At 45.6% G+C, this 7,788-nt stretch overlaps 1 long non-coding RNA gene across 1 annotated transcript; it reads left to right on the forward strand.

Annotated features, from left to right (window-relative positions):
* Positions 1-2,100: 2,100 nt before the first annotated feature.
* On the forward strand, positions 2,101-6,068 carry LOC142078562 (uncharacterized). The gene is made up of 2 exons (XR_012672273.1): positions 2,101-4,563; positions 5,115-6,068. It is a non-coding gene; the product is annotated as an uncharacterized LOC142078562 (long non-coding RNA).
* Positions 6,069-7,788: the final 1,720 nt, after the last annotated feature.

Consider the following 7,788-nt stretch of genomic DNA (forward strand, 5'->3'; position numbering starts at 1 on the left):
ATATGTGAGCACAAACAGTCATGGACTTGGTTTCTTGTGGCTTTTTGGTCTTTTTATTTCAACCACACATAGCTGTTCACAGACTCCTACACACAACTGCCACATTATATCTTCAGCTCCCTCCAGGAGTTTCTGACTCTCCCTCCTTCGGGCGTGTGCTGGTCCAGCTCTGCCTGGGCTGCCTGGCTCCTGGCACCACGGGCATGGGCTCCATCGCTGCCGCTCCCGGCCCCTCTTGGGCTGCGTGTCGAGCAGGTCTGCTCTCTGCGGCTCAGCCCACCGATCTGTCATCTCCTTGAACTTGGCCAATGAGTGTAGAAGTTATCAGAGTGGAGTTAAGAGACAGCATAACTGCATAAGCTCTGTTGCTTTAGAAAAGCTCAAAATCACCTGTTACTGATGCACAGCTGTTGGTATCAGCATAGTACGGGGGGGTGAAGGGGAAGCTGTGCGTATCTGGGTTCGCGTGGACCACCAGCATGTTATTCATCTGGGGTGAATAACATACATTGCAGTTGAACAAGCTACTTGGAAATGAAAAACTCTCCCGTTTGCTAATTGATTTTCATAAAACTTTAATGAATGTTTAATGAATCCCCACCCTCAAAGGAAAATTTTCTACTTGGGAAGGATAGCTAGACATTTTAATTTTATGTATCTCTAGAAGGGAAATAAGGTGATCTATGAGAAGAAAAGAGGCTTCTGAATTGGGCACTAAACCAGTTACATGGTCACGAAGTGACTGGGTTGTAGCTGCCTACAAATTACACATGCTGGCATAGAAGTCAAATCCTATAGCATTTGTTGGTGTGAATAGTTCTTAAGTCATAAGAATTTTCATTAGATCACAACATTATTAGAAGAAACTTCTTTTGTACGTTTATAGTATTTTTCAGCTATCTTAAAATAAATGACTGAAGTGGTACAAATCAGAATCTATCTGAAATTTCTCATCCCCTTCGTAGGCGGCTGCTGCTTCCTCTCTTGGGACAACCGAAGCTTTGCTTTTCTCCTACATAATGTAGGAGGGCTTTCCTCATTGAAGGAGGCAAAAGGGGACTTGGGCTATGGGCTGAGCAGTCCCAAAGGAGGAAACCACCACGCCTGGAGAGAAGCAGCTTGTCCCTGACTTGTGCCCCACTAGCCACAAGCTTTCCTTGTCACCGTCTCTGCCCGCCAGCCGGGCAATAGCTGTGAACTTGCCACTCCTGTTACTAGAGTGTGAGTAGTGATGTTGGTAGACATAGGTGAATAATTTCCTTATGTAAATGGCAGCTCTTCTTGACAGGAACCATATGAGCTGCTTCGTCATTCACAACAGCCTGGCAATGTAGACATGCGCCTAGCGGGGAATCCTGTGTCTAAACCTGGATTCAGTAGATCTGGATAAACGCCCTGAGCCGGTCCCTGAGCCCCTGCGCTTCCCTCCCCCAGTCAATAACCAGTGATTCTCTCTCTTTTGTATTTTCAGAGTGTGAGGTCCTTAAGACAGATGCCATGTCTGTCATATGCATTTAAAGAGCTTCATGAGCTCAATCCAGCCCATGCTCAGCAGGTCCTTGATATCATTTGGCGAATCTAAGTATAATTGCCTGATTATTACATCTTGTGGAGAAAATAGTACATGATTAGGCCATTAAAAGGTTGTGTGCTGAGTAACTGGATGAAGATTGCACTGACAATTCAAGTTTTTCCTGTCTCTTGAGGGCTCAAATTTCCAAAGTTTAGTAAAGCAGATTTTATCATATGAATCTGTGTAGACTGCCGCGCCGACTGTGTTTTGAGGCTGTACAGGAAGCCCAGTTATGCTCTCCCAGAGCTAAGAGAGTGGAAAGCAGCAGCACAATGCAATTACCTGCTGTATGTACCTGACACAGAGAGCTGCTAATGGGTTTCTTTGCTGCTTGCCAAACAGCAAAGCACTGTTGAGGCCAAAATGTGTAAATGTGATGAACACTCCTACCCTTGTAATCCTACCAGCCAAACAAGGTTGTTCTGCCTAGCACCCTCCTAGCACCTGCTTTTAATTTCTTATGTCTCTTAATTCTGTAATTAGCTCATCATGTTATTTATTTTCAGCCATACTCTGTGCTCTTTTTCAGCCTTACTCTTTGGTCATTCTTTGAATTTTGAGCAGGATGATGATCAAAACTCTTCTTTTACTTTATGGAAGCACCAGAGCTTTTCATGTGAAACTGTAGTTTTTCTCTCTCCCTCCCCCCCCCCCCCCTTTTTTTTTTCTTTTCTGTAACCTCAGTCTTGGAAATAGCTGAATCCCTTGAGCAAAAGCTTCCCAAAAAAGATCCTGTTAGTCAGACAGCTAACATCAGGAATGTTTAGCCTGAATTGTTCAAAGTTATCCTGAAGCGGAGTATTACAATGGAAAATGTTAAGTAGCCTCTGCATAAATGCGGCTACTTGTGCTGCCATTAATAACCTTGGCCTTGTAGAGAATGTTCTTGTGCTAGCTAAATTAGATTAACCACTAAATTTTCTCCATCTTTAATGTCTATCAGATTTAAGACTTCTGGGCTTAAGCCTGCTGCCACTAAAGCTGATGGTAAAACTGTTGGATCCTATGTGAACATGGACTTTTCAGGAATTATGTCAGAATTTTGTTCTGTTGAAATCTGGGAGTATTAAGAATACAAGAATATAGACATTACAATGCAAAACTACAGTGAATAGCTTTCAGACCAGACTTAAGTGTGAACAAGAATGTGTATGGCATTTCAGTCAGTTTTAATGTTAGCTTGTAAAAATCTTCTAAGTACATTAAGAACATAGGAGTCCCCATGGCTTCTGGTAAAATTACATTTTTGATACTGTAGAAAAAAAAATTGTGTGATGAAGGGTTCAATTCCATTTTTCTGAATGCTTCATATATCTGAAGAATTACAGCTCTCGGGAGAGCATAATATAATATCTAAAGTCATGTCAGTATTTAATGTTTTATCATTGTAGTTCTGCTTGCAGCCTCTGCACCTTATTCCATCACCCTCAGACATGCTGTGGCGTTACTCATATTTAAATGGCTTTTACCACTCACTGGCAAGAAAGCCGTTCCAAGAATAGGGGCTGCATTGTTTGCTAAAAACCCTGATAATATAAGCTGCTGTCCTTTTCAACTGGTGATCGTTGCCTGGTGCCACAATTAAATAGCAGGTAAATGAGCAGCATCCCAGGGTCTCAGCGGGCATATTGCCACTCGGGCGTAGTAACATGTGCTGTACTCCTAAATACAGGTGAGACATTTCCAGATTTAAAATACTGAGCTATTTTGTGCTGTATTTTGTATATGCTAGGCAAATTTTTGTCCCCATGAAAGTCTGGAGTATCTTCAATGCTGTTTCATGTTGGTTTTGAGTTCCCAGAGTTTTTTTTCAGAGCTAAATCCTGCGGTGCCAGGGCACAGGCCAGAGCAGAGCTGGCTTTGGGAGCAAGTAGTTCAGTGGGATGAGTCTTTGCCTGAGGTAACTCACCTCGCTGGGCTGCTGTCATATCCCAGCTAGCTGGAGTATTTTTGCGCCGCTCTGCCATGCGTAGTATAGAACTCAGCCTTCAGCCTGAGATCCCTGCAGGCAAAATAGGCTGTGCCTGGGAGCTGAGCCGCTCTGCTCAGCCTGTGCTGAGGGAGTAGAGGGGGAGGTCAGAGGTTTCGGTACGTCTGGGGTGGGAAGTCTGTGCCTCCTTCTCCCCAATTTGAAAGTGAGGGTGATGGTGACTGAAGTCAAGAGTTTTACTGCCCATGCCTGGAGAGCAGGAGCCTATTCCCGGCAGAGGAGAGCTGATGTCCCAGGAAATGTGCAGGGACAGGAGTAACACCTAACCCAAAAAGACAGACCGTCCACACGCTCATATCCATCATACAGAGAATTCATAGCGAGTGCTTATACTTGACCACCCTGCAAAGTGATCAGATCAGCTGCAAATGAGCATCTCTCTTGGAGTGCTCTGCTGAGCTAAATGGGACAACCTCTCTGAAGCTTGTTCGTGGCTGATTTTAATAGCAGCAGTCTCATCTTGGTGTGCGGGGCTTTAATTGCGCACGTCCCATTAGTGCTAATGGAGTTACGCACCTGAAGTCCTGTGCATGGAGATGAGACTATAAATCTAGGGTTACAACCTCATTAAAGTTGTTTATTTCACGTGTTATAGCCCTTTTGCCACTAGGATACCTTAATTCATTACTTTATTTGTCCCTTTGAGTGAAGTCTCCCCATCTCAAGATCATAACTGCCTCTTCTGTGCTGTGCCCTGAGATGACTACTCATACCTTTCTCCATCTTTATTGCTCGGCATGGCAAAAAAAGCCAGGACCCATCTCCTGAGAGCTATTGGGAGACTGCTACAGAGAATTTTTTTTTTTTTTTTATCTTTTAGGCCTCACCAATTTCTGTATTGCTTTTCATTATGAGTGCTGGAAGGTGCTGCTAGGCTATGCTGTTTCTCAGCACAATTTACCATTGCTTTTGGAAATCCAGCTGTACTCAGCACTTCCCCACGGGCAGCGAGCGCGGGGGGTCGCGGGGTGCAGCGGCAGCCGGGCTCCCGCTGGAGAAGGTGCGTGTGCGTCGAGGAATGAGCTGCCGTGGCTCTTAAATATGAGCAGGGGAAAGAGTGAAGGTGGGAAAGCCAGGGGAGGACTGGGGCTGGCAGAACTGAAGAGAGCTCACTTTCCTAGAGAACAAGTGCCCACAACTGGTGGGATAAAAAGATGGGTTTCCCCAAGTGTCAAAAGCGGGCTCAGGTCAGGGTGATTATAAAAGAGGGTGGTTTGTGAAGGGATGGAGTGTGCTGACGGCAAGCAGCCTACGAGGGGCGCTGGGCAGAGGAGATGTCTGCTCCCGTCCCACGGGAGGGGAAACCTCTCACAAGTAAGCACCGCATCTCTTGTATCCGCATCTTATGGAGATCGATACCTTGGTCTTCTGCTGCCTTGTGGTCTTTTCAGCCCTGAATCCTGTTTGTCTCTGAAGGGCGATATACACAGGAATAAGAGGGCCTTTTCTAATCCATCACAAATAGCAGATGACAAGACAGAAAAAAAAAAAAAGAAAAAAAAAGATGTTTTATTCTAATGGCCTTTGTTTTGGTTTTGTTTTGTTTTTCAGCAAGGGTGATTTTGTCCATATTGGTCTTGAAGAGCCTTGCCATCTCCAAGCCAAGATTTCCTACAGCAGTTATCAGCCGAGCGCCCATCACAGGTTGTCTTAAAAAGACTGATTTACCAAAGACATGAAGCTAAGTCTGAACACTATAAAAAGGGTATAAGAAGGTTAAAGATCATTTGAGAATATTGGTCTTTTCTGGCATGGAAGGGTTGAAAAACCTGCTTTAGGCCCATGTTTCTAGATGTGGATTTTCACGAGCGTTGTGTTTTCGGCGGAGGGACACGGAGGTTAGAGGGAGGACTGGGAGGAGGCGGACGCCTGTGCTTTGGCCAGCCCGGTATGTCGGAGGGCAGCGGAGATGGGGGTGCAGGGGCCAGCTGGGAAACGGGTTATGTTTCAAAAGCACGGGTAGGAAGATGATCATTTAGAGGATAAGCAAAGGGTGGATCATTTCAGAAAGTCTTTTGGTGGGGGAGAGGAAAGGGGAGGAATGAGAAAGGCGCAGAGCTGTTTACTTGCCCTAGCAAATTAGCTGACTTTAAGAAATGCCCATATGTGAGGAAGACATTAAAGGCAGATACAAATGTGGATTTTCATACTGAGTGGGAAGAGTGCTGCATGGAGGAAGCTGAAAAATCATGAATGTGAACAGACTGGAGCCAGTTATGAGCAGTCCGCTGCAAGCAGTTGGACAATGTTGGTGACCTGGGAAGAAAAAGTAGAGGCAATAAATGGAAAAGAAATTGGTGGGATAGGAAACTTTTTCCCAAGTAATAGTTATTTAGTTCACAGATGACACTTTCTTTTGGAGAAAGCAGAGCCCAACCCCTTCACCAAGACCGCTGTGTTCATCGCATCCCCCGGCACCATCCCATGTTGTCCAGTGATTGCTGTCTCTGTTCATGTGTGCGAGTCTCTTTCTGAATAAAATTCAATGGCATTGCAGAGCTTCCACTTCACTTTTGCACTCGATTTTCAATATGCAACCCACTGAGTTAATTCACAAGGGTAGCTATGGTTTGAAGCACCTCACCTGGAGATGGATCCAGACGAAACAGGAGCAGGTATTGAATTCCATGTTGTACATTGAAATAATAACCAAAATGGAACTTTACCTTGTTCTTTCCATTCCCATTTTATTTTCTTATTCATTTAAGTGAGTAATTAAGATGCAGGTTGCCCCCCAGGTACCTGATTCACCTGAGGGTGCATGGTACCCTGGGCAACTGGACCCACAGAAGCCACCTTAGAGGTGTTTTAAATTAATCTAAAGACTTGGTTATTTGAAACAGCTCTGAGGTTTCAGGTGTACTGAATGTTTTTGTCTGCTCCACTGTGATAAAGGTATGCCTACCACTGACACATGTTCAAGCTATGGCATTTAGGGACACGGTTTATTGGGCGTGGTGGTGTTGGGTTGACGGTTGGACTGGATGATCTTAGCGTAATGATTCTATGATTCTACAATCACAAACTCAGGTAGTGTCCAGGCACAGCTCTCTCTTTCCCCGTCCATAACTGAGACCATCGCTTCTCAGCCATCCCTCACTGCCCCGCTGGCAAGGCAAGCAGCCAAGCCGGTCTTGCAGCATTCAATTTGTGCAAGCCGAGGGAGAGAGTGAGGACCCTTCAGTCGAGGACTCTTCAGTGAAACTGCTGGCTCTACCTCTTTTGTGATAATCACAGACATTTATCTATTAAAAGAAACAAATTCAGACACTGTCAGTTTGTACCAACTTTTTGTTCTTCCGCGCTGATCTGGTTTGTTGTTCTAGAGCTGTGCAGGTTTTTGTTGTTTTTAAGGGGTTTTTATTTTTGACCAAATCAGCACAAAGTAGTAGTGGCGGTAAAAATCAGGCCATTTTATTTTAACATCTGGCTTTGAGTCGTGTTTGACATTGGCAGGGAATAAATAAAGGCATTCTGTTGTTTCCCTGTGAAAGGAGATTTTTTTTTTCTGGGCATTTAGGTGTGTACAGTGCTCTGCAGAAAGTGCATCCCATAGTTGCTCACAAAACTTTCCTAATTGTGGGCTGGGTAGGATAAATGTTTAGCAATCAACTTGGCAGGGGAAGTGTTGCTTGGGAGCCACCACCCAGGGAGCACTCCACCACCTACTCCTCCACCAGATCCAGCAGTACCGGTACCACCGAGATCCTGGCTGCCGTGCCACCCGGGTTGCTGGTTGCTGGCCTGGGCAAGCCCTTTGATGAGGCCACACAAGCCGGCTTTCATCTAGAGGCTACCACCTGCAAAGGGCTCTTGTGTATCACTTGCCCACGGCGCGATTCATCTCAGCTGGCTTCTGCTGCCTGTGTTGGACCTGATCGTCTGGGTGCCTCTCGGTGCAGTGTGCGATGGTCAGGGGACCAGATGTCAGCACCTACTTTCGAATGAGATGTTTGTGCCTGAGCTCTGCTGCCTACAGAGGAGGCACAGGGTTACCTGCTCGGGTGTAGACAGACCTTCAGTCAAATGAATATAGCCTCTGGTACCTCCAACAAGATCACGCTAGAATTGAGAGTCCCACCTGGTTTGTCCTGGCTCACCCATATCTTCTGTATGTCCTTTACGTGTAGATGAGATCCATCTCCTTATTCCAGGCGTGTGCTACTCTGAATTTCCACCTGGAAAGGGGAACAGAGCAAGTCCGCAAGCGAGGAGTGTCCTCGCT

The sequence above is a fragment of the Calonectris borealis genome, chromosome 2, assembly GCF_964195595.1.
Source record: "Calonectris borealis chromosome 2, bCalBor7.hap1.2, whole genome shotgun sequence".
Taxonomy (NCBI): domain Eukaryota; kingdom Metazoa; phylum Chordata; class Aves; order Procellariiformes; family Procellariidae; genus Calonectris; species Calonectris borealis.